At 49.2% G+C, this 22,278-nt stretch overlaps 1 long non-coding RNA gene across 2 annotated transcripts in view; it reads right to left on the bottom strand.

Moving 5' to 3' along the window:
- Window positions 1-1,676: 1,676 nt before the first annotated feature.
- Window positions 1,677-22,278, bottom strand: part of LOC311526160 — a 42,131-nt gene continuing 21,529 nt past the window's right edge. For both annotated transcript variants that reach the window (XR_014712957.1, XR_014712958.1), the window contains 3 exons: window positions 8,635-8,714; window positions 5,842-5,951; window positions 1,677-3,475 (listed from right to left, as the gene is read on the bottom strand). This is a non-coding gene — a long non-coding RNA (uncharacterized lncRNA). The remainder of the gene's footprint in view (window positions 3,476-5,841; window positions 5,952-8,634; window positions 8,715-22,278) is intronic.

Genomic DNA, 22,278 nt, shown 5'->3' with positions numbered 1-22,278 from the left:
CATTCAAGCAACATCCGTTTTTATCTCTCTGTGTTATCCTCACGAGAGCGAGCATCCCAGAGAATGGGGGGGGGGGGGGTTTGCTGTGTTTAACCCGAAAACCACAGCCCCTCCTTTTAAATGGCCAACTCAACGGGTGTTTGGTATGGTAAAGGAGGGCACTGCTGTTTGAAACCATTCCCACATGTTATGAAGGTTGAAGAAACCGAAAGACTGTGGCTTACCATGGCTGCCTGCAAGCTGAATTCTGTTGCCCTGCCCTGCGTGTGTGATCTCTCACACCAAACCGCCAGGCCCTCAATATAAGAGGCAAAATGCGATCTTGTACCGAAAGCACATGTGATATGTAATGTTAACAGCTCGGTTCACCGTGAAAGAGTCTACCCATTGTTCTCTAAAATGTGTCTTTTAAAATACTACCCTCCCTTTTTTTCCTCCCGTAGCTGCAAATGTTTTAACGCTCACCCTATCATCTCCGTCCCAGAGGCTAGCGCAGATAAGAAGGCGAAAAAAATGCACTCTCTATAAAGTGTTCTCTGAGCTCATGCAGGCCTCCCGCACTGAAAGAGCTCAGCAGAATGTGTGGAGGTGAACAATGGCAGAGTCCAGGAAAACAGAAAATGAACACGAGGACAGGAGGGATGAGCGAGACGAGAGGTGGTGGGAGCAAGATGAGAGGAAGCAGGATGCAATGCTGAGGCAACTGGAGGATCAAACTGATATTGTATACTGTATAAGTAGGGGCATAGCGAGCAGATCGAGGGACGTGATCGTTCCCCTCTGTTCGACATTGGTGAGGCCTCATCTGGAGTACTGTGTCCAGTTTTGGGCCCCACACTTCAAGAAGGATGTGGATAAATTGGAGAGAGTCCAGCGAAGGGCAACAAAAATGATTAGGGGACTGGAACACATGAGTTATGAGGAGAGGCTGAGGGAGCTGGGATTGTTTAGCCTGCAGAAGAGAAGAATGAGGGGGGATTTGATAGCTGCTTTCAACTACCTGAAAGGGGGTTCCAAAGAGGATGGCTCTAGACTGTTCTCAATGGTAGCAGATGACAGAACGAGGAGTAATGGTCTCAAGTTGCAGTGGGGGAGGTTTAGATTGGATATTAGGAAAAACTTTTTCACTAAGAGGTTGGTGAAACACTGGAATGCGTTACCTAGGGAGGTGGTAGAATCTCCTTCGTTAGAGGTTTTTAAGGTCAGGCTTGACAAAGCCCTGGCTGGGATGATTTAACTCGGAATTGGTCCTGCTTCGAGCAGGGGGTTGGACTAGATGACCTTCTGGGGTCCCTTCCAACCCTGATATTCTATGATTCTATGATTCTCCGGTGTCTGGTGGAGTTGCAGGAAAGGCAGCAGGTGCTGCAGCCCCTGTTTAACCACCCGTCCTCCTCCCCAAATCCCATAGCCTCCTCACCCAGATGCCCAAGAACGTGTGTGGGGGGGCCCCTCTGGGCACCCAACCACTCCCAGAGGACTGCCCAAGCAACAGAAGGCTGGCATTCAACAAGTTTTGAAGTGCAGTGGGGCCTTGTCCTTCCCTCCTCCCCTCATCCACCACCCCACCCGGTGCTTCCCTTCTCTCCCACCCCTCCCGGGCTACCTTGGCAGTTATCCCCCTATTTGTGTGGCGAATTAATAAAGAATGCATGATTTTGAAACAACAGTGACTTTATTGGCTCTGCAAGCGGTGATCAAAGGCGGGAGGGCGGTTGGCTTACAGGGAAGTAGAGTGAACCCAGGGGGCGGGTTTTCAGCAAGGAGAAACAAACAGAACTATCACACCGTAGCCTGGCAAGTCATGAAACTGTTTTTCAAAGCTTCTCTGATGCGCAGCGCGCCCTGCTGTGCTCTTCTAACCGTCCTGGTGTCTGGCTGCATGCAATCAGTGACCAGGCAATTTGCCTCAACCTCCCACCCTGCCATAAATGTCTCCCCCTTACTCTCACAGATATTGTGGAGCACACAGCAAGCAGCAATAACAATGAGAATATTGGTTTTGCTGAGGTCTAACCAAGTCAGTAAACTGCACCAGTGCACTTTTAAATGTCCAAATGCACATTCTACCACCATTCTGCATTTGCTCAGCCTATAGTTGAACAGCTCCTGACTACTGTCCAGGGTGCCTGCGTATGACTTCATGAGCCATGGCATTAAGGGGTAAGCTGGGTCCCCAAGGATAACTATCGGCATTTCAACATCCCCAACAGTTATTTTCTGGTCTGGGAAGTAAGGCTCTTCCTGCAGCTGTTCAAACAGACCAGAGTTCCTGAAGATGTGAGCATCATGTACCTTTCCCGGCCATCCCATGCTGATGTCGGTGAAATGTCACTTGTGATCCATCAGTGCTTGCAGCACCATTGAAAAGTACTCCTTGCGGTTTATGTACTGGCTGCTTGGTGGTCTGGTCCCAAGATAGGGATATGCGGTCAGACTATCACCTCACCACAATTAGGGAATCCCATTGCAGCAAAGCCATCCACTATAACCTGCACATTTCCCAGAGTCACTACCCTTGATAGCAGCAGCTCAGTGATCGCATTGGCTGCTTGGATCACAGCAGCCCCCACAGTAGATTTGCCCACTCCAAATTGATTCCCGACTGACTGGTAGCTGTCTGGCATTGCAAGCTTCCAGAAGGCTATTGCCACTTGCTTGTGAACACTGAGGGCACTCTCATCTTGGTATTCTTGTGCTTCAGGGCAGGGGAAAGCAAGTTACAAAGTTCCATGAAAGTGCCCTTACGCATGTGAAAGTTTTGGAGCCACTGGGAATCATCCCAGACCTGCAACACTATGTGGTCCCACCAGTCTGTGCTTGTTTCCCAGGCCCAGAATTGGCGTTCCACGGCATGAGCCTGCCCCATTGCCACCAGGATGGCCAAATTGCCGGGGCCCGTACTTTGAGAGAAGTCTGTGTCCATGTCCTCATCACTCTTGTCATTGTGCTGCCGTTGCCTCCTCACCTGCTTTTGCAGGTTCTGGTTCTGCACATACTGCAGGATAATACATGAGGTGTTTACAATGCTCATAACTGCCGCAGTGATCTGAGTGGGCTCCATGCTTGCCGTGGTATGGCATCTGCAGGACAGCAGGAGAGCAGAGTTGCAGCGGAAGTGGTGGCTGACGACGCATGCCATGAGAATAGATATTTATAGAGAATGACGAGAGGACCTGCGAGGTGGATTCATGACAGCAGGACAGCAGAGTTGCAGCGGAAGCGGAGGAGGATGATGTCTAGCACCGCACACATTTCCCAAGGAAGAACACATGTACCCGGGAGCCCATGACAGACAACATGGAGAAATTCGCTATTGAGACAATAGCAGCAGAGCAGAGTTGCAGCAGAAGCGTTGTATGACAATGGTTAGCAGTCCTACTGCACCGTCTGCTGCCAGCAGCACCCAGGACACAACAGCGGCGGTGTCGGTGAGCTGAGCTGAGTGGGCTGCACGCTTGCTGTGGTATGGCATCTGTGCGGAAAAAAGGCACGAAATGATTGTCTGCCGTTGCTTTCACGGAGGGAGGGGCGACTGAGAACATGTACCCAAAACCACCCGTGACAATGTTTTTGCCCCATCAGGCATTGGGAGCTTAACCTAGAATTCCAATGGGTGGCGGAGACTGCCGTAACTGTGGGATAGCTACCCACAGTGCACCGCTCCATAAGTCGATGCTAGCCATGGTAGTGAGGACGTACTCCACCAACTTAATGCACTTAGTGTGGACATATGCAATCGACTGTATAAAATCGATTTAGGGATTTAGGGATTGAGGGAACTGGGATTGTTTAGTCTGCAGAAGAGAAGAATGAAGGGGGATTTGATAGCTGCTTTCAACTACCTGAGGGGTGGTTCCAAAGAGGATGGTTCTAGACTATTCTCAGTGGTAGAAGATGACAGGACAAGGAGTAATGGTCTCAAGTTGCAGTGGGGGAGGTTTAGGTTGGATATTAGGAAAAACTTTTTCACTAGGAGGGTGGTGAAACACTGGAATGCGTTACCTAGGGAGGTGGTAGAATCTCCTTCCTTAGAAGTTTTTAAGGCTAGGCTTGACAAAGCCCTGGCTGGGATGATTTAATTGGGGATTGGTCCTGCTTTGAGCAGGGGGTTGGACTAGATGACCTCCTGCGGTCCCTTCCAACCCTGATATTCTATGATTCTATGATTCTATGATTTCTAAAAATCAACTTCTATAAAATTGACCTAATTTCGTCGTGCAGACATACTCTTAGTGTGTGACAATGACCCAAATGGTGGGGGGACGGGATGGGACACAGATATTCATACCAGAGCCTTAAAATGCGGTGGGATCCTTTCTATTCATGGAAATAACTCTCCCCTGAATCTATCTGATGTAAATAATCAGCATCTATGAATGTAAGGAGACACCAAATGTGTCTGGAAGGTTGGGAGTGGAATGAAAGCCACCTTGTGTGGTCAGAAGGTGGGGAAATGGACTCTCTTGACAGCTTAGCTATGCTCCTGCAACGCTGCCCAAGAAAGCAACATCCAGTTCTCCCAGAAGGCCAAGTGCTGAGGGATAAAGGAGAATGTGCTCTGCGGTGATGGCAATAAATCACTACCAAATGACAGTGGTTTGGCTGGGCGGCACCTTCTGCCACAAGGCAGATGAGGGGCCCATGACTAAGACTGAGCATGTGCAAAGACCCCCGTCTTGCAAATGCTTTGAGTTCCACACACATTGGTGTATTCTGCTGGGTGTTTGGTTGGAGGTCTTAGAGATGTGGCTGGTGAACTGGCTCAATCTTTAACTGAAAGGGCAGGTTCTGAGTTCAGTGGACCTGCTCATGTGCATAAAGTTACTCCTGTGTGTAGGCGTGGGTGGGATCAGGCCCAGAGCTGAACTTGGCACAAATGTGATGTTCCAAAGCTGTGTTAGTACGATTTTATTAACGGAGACAGGGACTGATTTTTTATTTAGACTTTAAAACATTTTGGGCCAGATCCTCAGCTGGTGTAAATGAGTTTGACTGTAAATGGAGCTGCGCCAATTAGAAATGGCTGAAGATCTGTCTTAAAGTGTCTCGGTTGTGTTTGTTACAACTTATGTAATTCAAATGCCTGAACAGAAATAAATCATTAGTAATATTCAACACCCCACCCATTCAGCTAAGCTCACAGCCCACATCTGAGCCCTCCAATCTGACCTCTGGTGAAGACCAGACTGGGGACTAGTGGCTGTCCAAGAGCCATCTCCTCTTGGCTTGACCATTGGTTCCAGACAAATGTTTCATGCTCAAGTATTTAACTAGCTACTAAGTCTTCAGCACTGTTAGTGGTGTCAGTTGTACTGCTTCGTTACTGCCTGGGCTGGGCATGCATTTGTGCAGCTAGTGGGATGTCATGCAGTATGCCCTGGGGGCTTTCCCTCTCTCTGTGGAGCCCAGCAGTATTTTACAAATGCTGAGAAACTGGGTAAACTACAAGGTCCCCTGCTCTCAGAGATGTTTTGAGGGCTGGCTGTTTCTTTACTTGGTCTAGGAATTGAGTTCTTAGTGGAGAGCACCCTGGTATCCAGCATGAGTAATAGTTACTTCTCTGTCCTGCATGGGAACACACAGGTAGATACCATCCTAGAGTGTCTGAAAGAGCTGTGACTACTCCTAGCTCAAACCCCTCTTGCACACGTCTACAGGTAGGAGTCAACACTGGTGCAGCTACACTGATTGTAGACCTACGGCTATTCCAGACAAAGGCCTTTGTGCGTTTCTTACACCTTTTCATCTAAAAGGCTGCACACTGTGGGTTCTAACCTGGAGCCAGTTCGGAGCAGAGAGAAAGTGATAGAGTAGCTACTTGTTACAGGCACCTCTTACCCTGGGATGATGGAACACACTTCTCCTTCTGATTTTACCCTTCTGGATCAGTAAGGAATTAGGGGTCATAGAGACTGGGCTGCCCCTCCAAAAGCTAGTGATCACAGCTCCTGGAAACAGGACAGCATTCTGGTTATAGCAAATAGCCAGTTTGTTTGTATACACAAACACACATTATGCAGTTCATGTTGGGATATGCTGCATTGGCGGGACAAGAAATGTGGTAAGTAAAACAGATTAGTTTGATTATCTTTCCAAAGCGGGTTTAGTGGGTTTATGATCCTTCCTCATCTTAAAAACCCTGTGCTTCTTTAGGGATTACCAATCCCAAATCAAATTCTAATGGCTGTATTAGACCTAGCTGTGCTTGATGGTTTCTATAACAAAATACATCTTGCTGCTTTCCCCCTGCAATGCGCTAGACTCAGCTGAGCTCCAGCTGTTTCTCAGAAATGCCCTGTGCCATCTAGTCCTTGAATTTTTCCCTGCCAAATTGATTGGGGCATCAGCTGCCTCTGATAATCAATCAATTAATCCATAAACAGCACCCAGCCCCACCCTTGTTCTTCCAGACCCCTGCCTGATAGAAATGAGACACAAACTGACTTGCCTGTTAGGAAACTGAGCAATGTGAAATAAACCCAAACCAACCCCAGTGAATTTCAGCCCATTCTGAATTCTTGTCATTCTCAGCCAGGGAGGCCGTGCTAACTGCCTCCAGGGGAGCAACAAACCCTGCAAAGCATTTTCTCTTGATGCAGTGACAGTAGGAACAGAACAAATTATCTTTCTGAGCGGTGGAGGAAAAGGCTGGTAACTTGCGAGGTATAGGTTAAGGACAGAGCTGGGTAGCTGTGTATAATGGGGGAGAATGAATGCCCGGATTATATAGCAGGAGGCCACCCAGAGGATGGAGGAGTTAGAGGGCCTGTTATAGGAAAAAGAAGGCTGGGGAATAAGAACATAAGAATGGCCACACTGGGGCAGACCAAAGGTCCATCCAGCCCAGTATCCTGTCTATATTTCTGACAGTGGCCAATGCCAGGTGCCCCAGAGGGAGTGAACCTACCAGGAAATGATCAAGTGATCTCTCTCCTGCCATCCATCTCCACCCTGTGACAAGCAGAGGCTAAGGACACCATTCCTTACCCATCCTGGCTAATAGCCATTCATGGACTTAACCTCCATGAATTTATCCAGTTCTCTTTTAAACCCTGTTATAGTCCTAGCCTTCATAACCTCCTGAGGCAAGGAGTTCCACAGGTTGACTGTGCGTTGAGTGAAGAAGAACTTCCTTTTATTTGTTTTAAACCTGCTACCCGTTCATTTCATTTGGTGGCCCCTAGTTCTTACATTATGGGAACAACTTTTCCTTATTCACTTTCTCCACACCACTCCTGAATTTATATACCTCTATCATATCCCCACCTAGTCTCCTCTTTTCCAACTGAAAAGTCCTAGCCTCTTTAATCTCTCCTCATATGGGACCCGTTTCAAACCCCTAATCATTTTAGTTGCCCTTTTCTGAACCTTTTCTAATACCAGTATATCTTTTTTGAGATGAGGGGACCACATCTTTACGCAGTAGTCAAGATGTGGGCATACCATGGATTTATATAAGGGCAATAAGATATTCTCCATCTTCTTCTCTATCCCTTTTTTAATGATTCCTAACATCCCATTTGCTTTTTTTGCCTGCTGCTGCACACTGTGTGGACGTCTTCAGAGAACTATCCACGATGACTCCAAGGTCTTTCTCCTGATTAGTTGTAGCTAAATTAGCCCCCATCATATTGTATGTATAGTGGAGGTTATTTTTTCCAATGTGCATTACTTTACATTTATCCACATTAAATTTCATTTGCCATTTTGTTGCCCAATCACTTAGTTTTGTGAGATCTTTTTGAAGTTCTTCACAGTCTGCTTTGGTCTTAACTATCTTGAGCAGGTTAATATCATCTGCAAACTTTGCCACCTCGCTGTTTACCCCTTTCTCCAGATCATTTATGAATAAGTTGAATAGGATTGGTCCTAGGACTGACCCTTGGGGAACCCCACTAGTTACCCCTCTCCATTCTGAAAATTTACCATTTATTCCTACCCTTTGTTCCCTGTCTTTTAACCAGTTCTCAATCCATGAAAGGATCTTCCCTCTTATCCCATGACTGATTATTTTGCATAAGAGCCTTTGGTGAGAGACCTTGTCAAAGGCTTTCTGGAAATCTAAGTACACTATGTCCACTGGATCCCCCTTGTCCTCATGTTTGTTGACCCCCTCAAAGAACTCTAATAGATTAGTAAGACATGATCTCCCTTTACAGAAACCATGTTGACTTTTGCACAAAAAATTATGTTCTTCTATGTGTCTGACAATTTTGTTCTTTACTATTGTTTCAACTAATTTGCCCAGTACTGACGTTAGACTTACCGGTCTGTAATTGCCTGGATCACCTCTAGAGTCCTTTTTAAATATTGGCATTACATTAGCTATCTTCCAGTCATTGGGTACCGAAGCTCATTTAAAGAACAGGTTACAAACCAAAGTTAATAGTTCCACAATTTCACATTTGAGTTCTTTCCGAACTCTTGGGTGAATGCCATCTGGTCCCGGTGACATGTTACTGTTAAGTTTCTCAATTAATTCCAACACCTCCTCTAGTGACACTTCAATCTGTGACAATTCCTCAGATTTGTCACCTACAAAAGATGGCTCAGGTTTGGGAATCTCCTTAACATCCTCAGCCTTGAAGACAGAAGCAAAGAATTCATTTAGTTTCGCTGCAATGACTTTACCGTCTTTAAGTGCTCCTTTTGTATCTCGATCATCCAGGGGCTCCACTGGTTGTTTAGCAGGCTTCCTGCTTCTGATGTACCTAAAAAACATTTTGTTATTACCTTTTGAGGTTTTGGCTAGCTGTTCTTCAAACTCTTTTTTGGCTTTTCTTATTACATTTTTATACTTAATTTGGCAGTGTTTATGCTCCTTTCTATTTACCTCACTAGGATTTGATTTCCACTTTTTAAAAGATGCCTTTTTATCTCTCACTGCTTCTTTTACATGGTTGTTAAGCCACAGTGGCTCTTTTTCAGTTCTTTTACTGTGTTTTTTAATTTGGGGTATACACTTAAGTTGAGCCTCTATTATGGTGTCTTTGAAAAGTGTCCATGCAGCTTGCAGGGATTTCACTCTAGTCACTGTACCTTTTAATTTCTCTTTAACGAACCTCCTCATTTTTGCATAATTCCCCTTTCTGAAATTAAATGCCACAGTGTTGGGCTGTTGAGGCATTCTTCCCACCACAGGAATGTTAAATGTTATTATATTATGGTCACTATTTCCAAGTGCTCCTGTTATAGTTACCTCTTGGACCAGATCCTGCGCTCCACTCAGGACTAAATCGAGAGTTGCCTCTCCCCTTGTGGGTTCCTGCAGCAGCTGCTCCAAGAAGCAGTCATTTAAAGTATCAAAAAATTTTGTCTCTGCATTTTGTCCTGAGATGACATGTACCCAGTTAATATGGGGATAATTGAAATCCCCCACTATTATTGAGTTCTTTATTTTGATAGCCTCTCTAATCTCCCTTAGCATTTCATCATCACTATCACTGTCCTGGACAGGTGGTCGATAATAGATCCCTACTGTTATATTCTTATTAGAGCATGGAATTACTATCCATAGAGATTCTATGGAACATGTGGATTCATTTAAGATTTTTATTTCATTTGATTCTACATTTTCTTTCACATATAGTGCCACTCTTCTCTCCCCCCCTTCCCCCCACCACACACACACCGCACGACCCGGTCTGTCCTTCCGATATATTTGGTACCCCGGAATGATTATGTCCCATTGATTGTCCTCACTCCACCAGGTTTCTGTGATGCCTATTATATCAATATCCTCCTTTAACACGAGGCACTCTAGTTCACCATCTTATTATTTAGACTTCTAGCATTTGTGTACAAGCACTTTAAAAACTTGTCACTGTTTATTTGTCTTCCCTTTTCTAATGTGTCAGATTCTTTATGTGACTGTTTCTCCTCTGATCTGGCCCATATTTTATCCTCTTCCATCCCCTCCTCCTGACTAAAACCTAGAGAATCTCTATCAATAGAAAAGGAGTACTTGTGGCACCTTAGAGACTAACCAATTGGTTAGTCTCTAAGGTGCCACAAGTACTCCTTTTCTTTTTGCGAATACAGACTAACACGGCTGTTACTCTGAAATCTATCAATAGACTGTCCTCGAAGAGAAGTCTCTGTCTGATCCACATGCGCCTCTGCAGCAATCGACTTTCCCCCATCTCTTGTTTAAAAACTGCTCTGCAACTTTTTTAACGTTAAGTGCCAGCAGTCTGGATCCACTTTGGTTTAGGTGGAGCCCATCCTTCCTGTATAGGCTCCCCCTTTCCCAAAAGTTTCCCCAGTTCCTAATAAATCTAAACCCCTCCTCTCTACCCCATCATCTCATCCACGCATTGAGACTCTGAAGCTCTGCCTGCCTACCTGGCCCTGCACGTGGAACTGGAATCATTTCTGAGAATGCCACCCTAGAGGTCCCGGATTTCAGTCTCTTTCTTAGTAGCCTAAATTTGGCCTCCAGGACGTCTCTCCTACCCTTCCCTATGTCATTGATACCTACATGTACCACAATCACCAGCTCCTCCCCAGCACTACACATAAGTCTATTTAGATACCTCAAGAGATCCGCAACCTTCGCACCAGGCAGGCAAGTCACCATATGGTTCTCCCGGTCATCACGAACCCTGCTGTCTATGTTTCTAATGATTGAATCTCCCATTACTACCACCTGCCTTTTCCTAATGCCTTTTCCTAATGCCCATGTGGCAGACATGTGGCAGTCATATTCTTTCTAGGGCAGTTTCTGTCCAGTTCCAGATTAGGTACAACTCTAAATGGGGGACATTTCTGGGGAGCAAGGCTGGGGCTAGGAATATGCGGGTGTCACCCTGTATGTGATTCATGGCTGGTTGGGCAAGCATTCATATATTCAGCTGGGTGTGATTTTGCCTAGTGAGGGCTACGTGAGCAGGCCAGGAGTGGCAGTTCTGACAGCAAAGCAGTGTAAAAGACACGACAGGCTAGAGAGTTAAGGGGATATTGCTGTTCCACAGTCCAGAGTGTACCCTGGAGACTGTCACAGGGAGTGAACATTGGGGATCCAGGCTCTGGTAGAGTTAGGAGAATCAAAATGATAAATGGTGTCAGAGTGCAAAGATGAGCAATACAGCAAGAGGGAGAATTACACCAACAAAGGCCATTTATGAAGACGGTGTGTAACGTCTTGGACTTCAGCTGCTCCTCTGGCCTCCAGCCCGTCCGCGTGTCCAGCACCCATTTCCTATCTAGTGGCCTTGTTTCTCTTTTATTGTATCAAGAGCTCAGTTCTCTGTGCTGTGATGGGACTCCCCAATTGACCGCACCTCCTAGTAGCTAGGTCAGGAGCTCCCACAGCCTTTGAATAGTGCCATTGGCGCTGGCAATCCCCCGCAGTTCAGGCCATGGCTGACACTGCTGCACCTTTGCTGACTCCCTTTGGCCAAGTGGGACACGGTTCCATCCGCAGCGTTCTGCGTGATGAATGGGAGCAGGGCTAGCGCTGGTCACTGGTGAGGAGGTGTGCAGTGGGACATCAGGAGCAGCAGTGGGCTTTCAGAGCCAGACAGAAGCTGAGGGGAGGCGGTTTCTGCCTCTGGTGGGCTGAGGATGGCTGCTAGGGCATGGCAAGAAGCTGCAGTAAAGAGGCCTTCACTTGACAGTTAGCCAGGGTTGCACTGTATGGGTCTGGCAGTAAGGTCTGGCTTTATTACCACAGTGTCTCATTGTCAAAGCCACCTGTAGTGAGGCGATGTGGTTCTCTGCCGCCCCAGAGAGAGACGAGCATTCCAGATACCAGAGTGGGTGGAGTCAGAGAGCTCTGAGCCTGCACCCAAGAGGGTCAGGCGCTGCCTCAGAAGTATAAAGGCCCGACCTCAGGGTTCACTGGGGAAGCAGCCGCCTGGGAGGTCAGATGCCTCCGGCTTAGCTCATGAGTAGGAAAGCCCAGCGGCCTGCGGAAAACCTGAGGACTGGCCCGACCTGCCCCGCACCAGCTACCAGAAGGAGTTGCCGAGTCTACCCCTGGCCAGCTATCCCGAGGACCCCATGGTGCTGGATCCCCCTGAGGACACCACCCTGACCCAGGTACCTCAAAAGGGGGAGTCTGGAAGTAGCCTGGGGGCAGCCGACCCTACTCTGGCTGCAGCACTACCAGAACCCATGTCAATGTGTTGCGGCCAGGATCCCCAGTGACTCAGCAGTGGGTCCTCTGCCACTGCTAGGACCCCAGGCTGGGAAGCACTGGAGTGGGAGGGCCTGAGTCCCGCCCTGCTACCCAACTCGCGGGTGGCAGTCTCCCCTTCTCCCAGGACATTTGGAACCTAGGGCCTGGGCCTATTGTTCCTATATACTATTGTTGCTCAGCCCCTGCCTGAGGGCCTGAACGCCTGACTCACCATTGCCCCGTGCTGACCCAGGGCCTGGGCTCACTGTGTTTATTTGTACCTTCACTAAGGCCATAGAGGAAGACTTGCGCGGCCGGACTAATTCCCCACAAGAGCTATTCCCAAAGGGAGTGAGGTGGTGTGGTTCCCTGCCGCCCCGGAGAGAGACAAGCCCCAGCTAGCCTCTCTACACATGGTGGAGAATGTGGGTGCGATCCCTCACCCCTTGTGAGAAGGGGTCTAGGGGGGAACGTATCTGAGAAAGAGCCATGGAGATGGACAAACTTATCAAGCTCCTGACTGAGAGCCAGGAGTGGCAGCAGGCAGCCCAGCTCCAGCAGCAGCAGCAGCATACGGCCCAGCTCCAACAGCAACAACAGCTCATCCAGCAGCTGGGAGCACAGCAACAACAGCTGATTCGGGACCCGGGGGTTCAGAACCAGGAACAACAGTGGCAATGCCTGCAGCAGCTGGTGACAGCACTGCCGTGCCCCGCAGAGCCCCAGCCGGGAGACGCAGCCGGGTCACCCCGCACCACTGTGCCGGGGCTGCTAACCAAGATGGGACCTGATGATGACCCTGAAGCCTTTTTGGTAACTTTTGAGAGAGTAGCACTGGTTGCAGGGTGGCCCCTGACTGATGAGCCATTCTCTTGGCCCTGTACTTAACTGGGACAGCCCAAACAGTGTACAGAGGGCTGTCAACAGAGGATGCACAGGACTATAACCAGGTAAAGGCAGCAATTCTGGATGTCTTGGATGTCAGCCCAGAAACCTTTTGGCAGGAGTTCCGGAGCCAGACCTACCCCACTGGCACCAGCCCCTGGTTGGTGGCCCAAGAGCTGAAGGTAGCATGCAAGTGGTGGCTACTGCCAGAGAGCAGGACCCCAGACGAGGGCACGGAACAAATTATTTTAGAATAATTCATACACATCCTCCTGGCGCGGGGAAGGGACTGGGTGCTTCGCCATCAGCCAGTGATGCTAGCCACAACCTTCACTTTGATGGAAGACTTCTTCACAGCCAAAGCACTGGTGGGGCCAGCTACCAGAGCCCACACCCCAGGACCAGAGCGCCCAAACCCCAAAAAGAAAGGGGGCTCTCAGACCGAAGTGTGGAGTCTCCACCATGGGCAAGAGGCTCACTTGAGGCTTTGGGCTAGACGCCCCGAGCACCCACCTCGACAAGGATCCTCCCGCCATGTGCCGAGTGTCCCACGGACCCGTCGGAGTCCCCCCAGGGGCCCGATGGGAGTCCCCACCCTGGGTGGTCGCCTGCAACGCAGGCCCTGCTTTGTATGCGAGAAATATGGACACTTACAGCGTGACTGCACTGAGATGGACTGCAGCTTCGGCCTCGTCTGTGCAGGAGACACCCAGGCCCGGCTGCCACAGGTCCCCAAGATCATGGTTCCAGTTGTAAGCAGAGTCAGGATGAGCTCCACCCTGCATCGTGCTGCAATCAACTTGGCCTGGCAGAAGGGTTACATTTTTGGGAGGTCGTCCGGGATAAGACTGAGTCAGTACCCCTCGCAAGCACATCTTAGGTGAGTCATTAAATTGGGAAAACCCAAAATCTGGTTGTTGTTGTTTTGATCTGTTATATTTGGGAAAGAAATTACAGTTTGTATAATGACCCTACACTTGCTAGAGGTTTGGTGCAGGGGGATGAATATTAACCCTAGGAACTGTCTCCTGGTGACCGGGGTGCCGGAGGCATTCGATGAAGGCTCAATAGAGCCTGCCTTAAGGGCATCCACTGAGTACCTGAGTAAGTGTAAAATGCATGGGCGCATGTTTGTGAGGGAGGACGGAGATTTTGCTGTACTGTGTGAGCTGTCGTCAGCTGTGGACCCTCTACAGGTTCGAGGCACGATAGCAGTGGAAGATGGTGAGTGGAAGGTAATAACTACTGGGAGCCAGCCCTCACCAGCTCCTGCCTCTGAAGTGGAGTTTTTAAAGAAAATGTTGGCCTTTTTGGGAAAAGAGGGGAAGACCTTGGCTGATATGCCGGGTCTGTTGGGCCTTGACCCAGGAGTCCCACCCCGGGAGGCTGTTCCATCACCTGATGAGTGGGTGAAGGCTTTGGGGCAAACATTAGAGAAGGTTGTGCCACCCCACCCTGAGTCGAGCCCCTATCGTAAACTGAGGTTGTTTTCTGGGGTTCCCACCCCAATACCTGGGGAGGAAGCATTTGAACCCTGGCTGGAACACACCACTGAAATGCTGCAGGAGTGGGCAGTACCTGATGCTGAAAAGAGAAGGCGACTAGTAGAGTGCCTCAGGGGGCCAGCCCTAGATGTGATTCGCACCCTGAAGCTCAGTAACCCTGGGGTCAAGGTAAAGGACTGCCTAGAGGCCCTTGATCATGCCTTTTGGGAGAACCGAGGGCTCAGAGGATGTTTATTGCAAGTTCCTCAATGCCAGGCAACAAAAGGGAGAGAAAGTTTCTGCTTATATACAGAGGTTGGAGAAATTATTACAGAGAGCCATCATGAGGGGAGCAGTAGCGGTTGAGCAAATGGACCAGACAAGATTGGCTCAGATTGTGAGGGGAATTCAATATCAGAACCCAGTCCTTCTCCACCTTCGATTAAGGGAGCACCAAGACAATCCACCGGGTTACTCTCGGCTGATAAAAGAGGTCCGAGAGGAGGAAGAGAGGCAGGCAGCTGGTGAGGTTTGGGAGGTTCAGCCACATCAGGCAACTGCCACAACATCCATACGAACGCCCAAGGCACTGATGGTGAATCTTTAAGAGGAACTTACCCAACGAGTGCAGGTCCTGACACAGAAAGTGGCTGAACTAGAGAATACCATCGATTCAGCAAAGACTTCAGGGTACAAGGAACCCCCCATTACCATGGTCCAGAAGACTACATTTAGAACCTCTGCCCCACCCCGGCAACATGGGAAAGGACAATCCTTCTTCTGCTACCGGTGTGGCCAGGGTGGGCACTTTGCTGCCAGGTGTCAGAATGCAGAGAATCCCCTGCTAGTATATCAAAAGCTGAGGACCACCTGGGGAAAGTCAGGAAACGGCCCCAGGGCTTGGGAAGGGAGCCGCCCAGGCCTGCAGGGTTTGGAGGCTCCCCTGCAAAGAACCATGCCACCCAAATCCCACCAGGATTGATAGGACCTCGAGCAGAGGTCACTGTAAAGGTTGAAGGGACAGAATGTAGAGCAGTGCTTGACACGGGATCCCAAGTGATTATCATATTCCAGTCTTTCTACCAGCAGATGCTTACGCATCTGCCTATACAGCCCTTGACAGGGCTTGGCCTGTGTGGCCTCAGCATGGATGAATACCCATATCGGGGGTATGTCATTGTACACTTGGAATTCCCAGAAGAGATCACTGGGGTAAGACAGGAAGTGGACACTGCAGCTTTAATATGCCCTGACCCTAAAGGTGTCTCTGATGTGTCCGTGCTAATAGGGACCAACTCCAGCCTCTTTAAGGTACTTGCAGATTACTGCAGACAGCGAGCAGGGGACCAATACCTGAACACCTTGGTGATACACACACATTGTGCCACAGCCTACAGAAAAATTGAGGACGCAAAAAGAGTGATGCCTGATTTGCCGGTGCGAGCATTGAGGTACGCAGGCCCGGTCCCCTTAGTGGTGCCTGCAATGACAGAAAAGGAGGTGATTGTCATGAGTACCTGCCTGAAAGGCAGTAAGAGAACATTAGCAGTGGTAGAGCAGCCGACCGAGGGAGGGCTCCCTGAAGGAGTGCTGGTTCTTAGTGGAGTCATAACCCTACCTGCTGAAGCCCATGAAGAGGTGACTATACTGATTGCTAATGAAACGAGTTGTGATATTTTTGTGAAGCAAGGACAAAAGATAGCAGACCTCTTTGAGCCTGAGTCAAATTGTAAAACCCCAGTGAGAAACTCAAGTTCCGACGATAGACCCAGCAAAGTTTGACTTTGGAGATTCACCAGTGTCCGAGGAGTGGAAAGATCGCCTGAGGAAAAAACTTTGTGAAAGATCCAAGGTGTTCTCACTGCATATGTGCGATGTGCAAAAGGAGTAGAACATAATATCAGACTACTTGACTTTCGACCTTTCAGGGAGAGATCTAGGAAGATTGCTCTCTCTGAGATGGAAGATGTGCGACATCATCTTCAGGAGCTGGCTGCGAATGGCATCATTACAGAGTCCTGCAGCCCATACGCCTCACCCATTGTGGTAGTCCGTAAAAAGAATGGGAAAATCCGGATGTGTATTGACTACCGCACCCTAAACAGCCGTACTGTGGTCGACCAGTACACTATGCCTCAAGTGCAAGATGCCTTAGACTGTTTGCTGGGAAGCCAGTGGTTCTCTGTGTTGGATCTTCGAAGTGGATACTACCAGATCCCTCTGGGAGAAGAAGATAAGGAGAAGACAGCCTTCATCTGCCCATTAGGGTTTTATCAGTTCGAACGCATGCCCCAAGGGATTTCTGGAGCACATGCCACCTTTCAACGTCTCATGGAGAAAGTTGTGGGAGACATGAATTTACTGCAAGTGTTAGTTTATTTGGATGACCTGATTGTGTTTGGAAGAACCTTAGAGGAGCATGAAGAAAGACTTCTTAAAGTGCTTGATAGGTTGGAGGATTATGGTCTGAAGCTTTCAATTGACAAATGCCAGTTCTGCAGAACCTCAGTGAAGTATGTGGGTCACATTGTGTCCCAAGAGGGTGTGAGTACTGATCCTGATAAAATAGAAGCACTCACTACATGGCCACGTCCAAGTAACTACAGAGAACTCAAGACCTTTCTTGGATTTAGTGGCTACTACCGCAGGTTTGTGAAAAACTATGCTACGATTGTAAAGCCTCTGAATGATCTTACCAGGGGACATCAGTCCAGCAAGAACAAATCTAAGACCAAGAATAAGGGGAGGTCCCCAAAGCCTCCTGTGCAGAGACACTATGGCCCCTTTAAACCATTTGGGCCACGGTGGGATGAGAGATGTGAAAGGGCTTTTCGAGAAATCATTACTTGCCTAACTCATGCTCCAGTCCTAGTTTTTGCTGACCCAAGCAAACCATTTATCCTGCATACTGATGACAGTTTGGAGGGTCTAGGAGCAGTCCTGTACCAGGAAGTGGAAGGCAAACATAAACCTGTAGCCTTTGCCAGCCGAGGATTGTCTGAGAGTGAAACTTGCTATCCCACCCACAGGCTGGAATTCTTGGCCTTGAAATGGGCCATCACTGAGAAATTTCGAGACTACTTGTATGGTGCTCAGTTCCAGGTGTGGACAGACAACAATCCACTGACTTATGTGTTAACAAGTGCGAAGCTGGATGCTACAGGGTAGAGATGGGTGGCCGCCTTGGCTAGCTATGAGTTCAGCATTCAGTACCGATCAGGGAGAAGCAATGTAGATGCAGATGCATTGTCCAGGCATCCGCAGGCTCCAGAAGTTGCTGTGATACCCACAGATGGAGTGAGAGCTATTTGCAGTGTGAGTCGCCGAGAACCAAAGGCCCATGAGAGCCTTCAGGGATGTGTTGCAGAAGCTTTGGGCCTGCCCCCTGAATGCATGCCTTCTGCTTCAGTGAACTATATTGCATTGGACAAATCTCCTTTGTCCATGCTCAATGCGGCTGACTGGCAAGAAGCCCAACGGCAAGATATTGACATTCGTGATACACTACTTGCCAAAAGGGAGGGGCGAAGCCCAGCTGTGGTTGTCCCACCTAACCCGGAGGGTAAACTACTATTGAGAGAATGGACCAAACTAAAACTGATTCAGGGAGTGCTACACGGAATGACCACCGACCCTTTACAAAAGCAACGAGCACAACTAGTACTGCCAAAAGAGTACAGAGCCCTGGCCATGAGGGCCCTGCATGATGACTTTGGGCATTTAGGGATGGAGAGGACCCTGGAACTTATTCGTAGTAGGTTCTATTGGCCCCGAATGGCTGAAGATGTTCGCAGGAAATGTGAGACTTGCGCTCGATGTGTTCAAAGGAAAACTCTGCCCACGAGGGCTGCATATCTCAAGAACATCACCAGCAACAAACCTTTGGAACTGGTATGCATTGATTTCTTGTCTGTAGAGATAGACAAGAGGAATGTTGGGAACATTCTAGTAGTGACTGACCATTTTACACGGTATGCACAGGCATATCCCACACGTGATCAGAGGGCCACCACCGTCGCTTGAGTATTGTGGGACAAATATTTCTCAGTCTATGGATTTCCGGCTCGGATACACTCTGATTAGGGGCGGGATTTTGAGAGTCACCTTCTGAAGGAGGTGCTGAAGATAGCAGGAATTAAAAAGTCTAGGACAACGCCTTATCTCCCCCAAGGTGATCCTCAGCCAGAGAGGTTCAACCGAACCCTATCAGATGTGTTGGGAACTTTGCGACCAGAGCAGAAGGCAACCTGGAGCCAGCATGTCGCATTTCTAGTGCATGCCTACAATGCCACAAAGAATGATGCTACGGGAGTCACCCCATATCTCTTGATGTTTGGGTGAGAACCAAGATTACCCATAGACTTGTGCTTTGGTGTATCAGAGGATGGAGATAGCTATGAAACTCATCAGCAATATGACAGGTTTCAGAGTAACAGCCGTGTTAGTCTGTATTTGCAAAAAGAAAAGGAGTACTTGTGGCACCTTAGAGACTAACCAATTTATTTGAGCATGAGCTTTCGTGAGCTACAGCTCACTTCATCATCAGCAATATGTATCCCAACTAAGAGAAAAGCTGCGGGATGCTTATCACTTAGCTACCACTGCGGCTCGGAAGAACACAGATCGCAACAAACATCGATATGATGCTAGAGTGCGTTCGCAGGAGCTCCAGCCGGGGGACAGAGTCCTGCTGCGAAATTTGGGTATTGCTGGCAAACACAAGATAGCTGACAGATGGAAGGCAATACCTTACCTGGTGATGGAAAAGCTGGGAGATCTGCCGGTCTACAAGATCAAACCTGAAGACAGTCCAAGGCAAATAAAGACGGTGCACAGAAACCTTTTGCTCCCTTGGGGGAATTGGTAAGCACCCCTTATGAGATGGGCCACGACAGGGCAGCCGGGCAGAACAGAAGTGCTAGACCAAAGCCGCCATCCAACACAGACAGCGGGCCCCCTGCAGCTAACTTACCACTATTCTGCACATCTGAGAGTGAGTCTGAGGAGGAAGACACAACCCTGGTGTATCCTGGGATGGAGACAAGATTTCAGTCTCGATCAGCTGAACCAAACGAGAGTTCTCCCTCTTCCACCCCCATGATGGAATTATTTAGGCCCATTTCTGACACTCCTGTGCCGCTGATGAGACCCCCGTGTGATGACACACACAGGTTATTGGACAGTGGAGACACACAGGTAGAGGATGTCCTGGGCACCTTGGGCCCTCCAGCGTTAGAACTAGGAGTGCAGGGGCCTACGCCAGTAGCCAAGGGACCCTCAAAGGAAGCCTCTCCATCCGTCAATCAAGAGGATGTTCCCCCTACCTTGGCAACAGAGATTCTCAATAGACGAGACAGAGTGATAAGACCAGTAAAACGGTTAACTTATGATGCACCTGGGGTAACTAGTGAGGAGCCAATACATTTAGCACACAAGATTCTGGAAGCTAAAGTGGGCTTTCTGAGGCCCTTTGGAGGAAACCAATGAGTTGGTATAAAGGGAGTGTGATTTGTCGGGACGACAAATTCTCTGCTGGGGGGAGGATGTAAGCAGAGTCAGGATGAGCTCCACCCTGACATCTGGTGGTGAGGTGTGGCAAGTTGTGGAAAAGAACTTCAGGGGCTGATCTCATTTGCATAGGCACACACACACCCCGCCTAGAATGAGGTCATAGCTGCCCAAATGGTCACTTTGGCTGTTGTGGGATCCCCAGTGTCTCTGTTATTGGGGCAAGAAGAATAAATTGTTATTACCCTGATTATGGGAACTGTGCTTGGCCTTTTGTTATGATAGAGGGACTCACCATCAACTAAGTAGCACTCGCTAGGCAAGGGACATGGGTTCCAAAACTCTGTGAATTGAGAGAGGCTTGAGATAGGTATTAGTACCTGGTTGTGTGGGCCCCTTTGTGAGGGCCTGAAACACCAATTGCACCTCTGTCTCTCTCCACTGTGGAATGTCAGAGCTAATTTTGGGTCTATTAAGAGTCTTGCTACAGGTACTGTGCTGAATTCACTTTGGCCTTATGGTGCACCAGCACTAAGGCTCCCACTACTATGAGCTGAAATCACTGAGCACTATGTCAAGTAGTGGGGAGCTGGAAGATCTGGAGTGCAGTGGTGCTGTTCGTGGCTAGACTGGCAGAGTGTTGGTGAGACGGCAAGGTGAGCTATGCAGAGCAGAGCTGTTCATGAGACGGCGAGGCGAGCTGTGCAGAGCGGAGCTGTTTGTGAGACGGCGGAGTGGAGCAGTCGTGAGACGGCAAGCTGTGCAGAGCGGAGCCGTTTGTGGTGGAGTGGAGCCCTGTGTGGCAGTCAGCTTCAGGTCACGTAAGGTGCCCCTTACTTCTTTCCCCCACACACAGGCACATTTTTAGCCAGACTGGGGAGTAACACTCTGCAGATGAGCTTTTGAACTCTGGGGCTGGACTTTTTGGACTTTGGGTGATTTGTGGATTGCTGGACTCAAGAGACTTTTGGGTTCTGGGACTCAAGAACCCGAGGGAAAGGATGTGGCCAAATTTGCTGGGGTGGGTTATGGTCTTTGCTCATGGCTTGGTTAATGAACACTAGTTGTGGTGTTTCCCCAATTTAATGCTGATGTCATTTACTTCATGTTATTAAAGATTCTCTGCTACATCGAGACTCTGTGCTTGCGAGAGGGGAAGTATTGCCTCTTTGAGGCGCCCAGGGGGTGTGTAAGATTTTCCCAGGTCACTGGGTGGGGGCTCGAGCCACTTTTGCATTTGCTTTGATGAGAGGGAACCCCTGTGTACTGAACCCGGCCCTTGCTGCTATCAACTTGGCCTGGTAGAAGAGTTACGCAGTAATTGTCAGGGATCACCCAATCCTGGCCCTGAACAATTCAGGCTGTGGCCAGACGCTAATCTGTCAGACCTTGGGGCCCTGGGCCAATCTCCACCTGGGGATGATCTGCTGCAATGTATCCGTGGCAATGTGCGGCCACACCCCAGTACCCGGGTCCCACTAATGGTGGCCGGGGTCACAAGACAAATGGTTGTTGGCCTGGCTCCTTGACGATTCTGGGGTGAGACTTGCCGGCGTTCAAGGAGATCCTCCGCTTGACCCCTGTGCCGGGAGGATATTGCCCCATGGCTCAACCGGAGAAGGAGGAGACCCCAGACCCCGAGGGAGGGACCGAGGAATCCCAGGACCCCCCATCTGGGTCGGCTATCAAACCCCAACTTATCACCGACTTTTGCCGCGATCAAAGAGCAGACCCCACCCTTAGTCGGGCCTACAGACAACTAGCCTCTGTCGATGGGGCCGTGATTGACCCGCATTGCGCAAATCAGTGGCCTTGGTTTGAGCTTCGTCGTGACCATCTTTACCGGGTGGAACAGGATCACCGCACGGGAGAACCATGGACCCAGCTGCTGGTGCCTCGGTGCCACCAATGAGCAGTAATGAAGCTTTCACACAACATCCCTGCTGCAGGGCGTGTGGGCCATGAAAAGATCCTTGCCCGGATTTTGACGTGGTTCTTTTGTCCCGGCGTTCACCAGGAGGTGAGGAACTATTGTAGCTCCTGCCCGGAGTGCCAATTAGCAGCTCCCCCACAGGTACCCAAGGCCCCTTTGGTTCCCATGCCCATAGTGGAGATGCCATTTGAGTGGGTGGCCATGGACTTGGTGGGCCCACTCCTGAGAAGTGCAACGGGATTCCAGTATGTGCTGATCATCGTTGATTATGCCACCTGTTTTCTCGAGGCTGTGCCATTGTGAAGCACCACTGCCTGGACCATCGCTGGCGAACTAGTGAAGGT

This window comes from Lepidochelys olivacea (genome assembly GCF_965140295.1).
Source record: "Lepidochelys olivacea isolate rLepOli2 genome assembly, chromosome: 9".
NCBI classification, from domain to species: Eukaryota; Metazoa; Chordata; order Testudines; family Cheloniidae; genus Lepidochelys; species Lepidochelys olivacea.
This window is presented reverse-complemented; position numbering and strand designations above follow the sequence as displayed.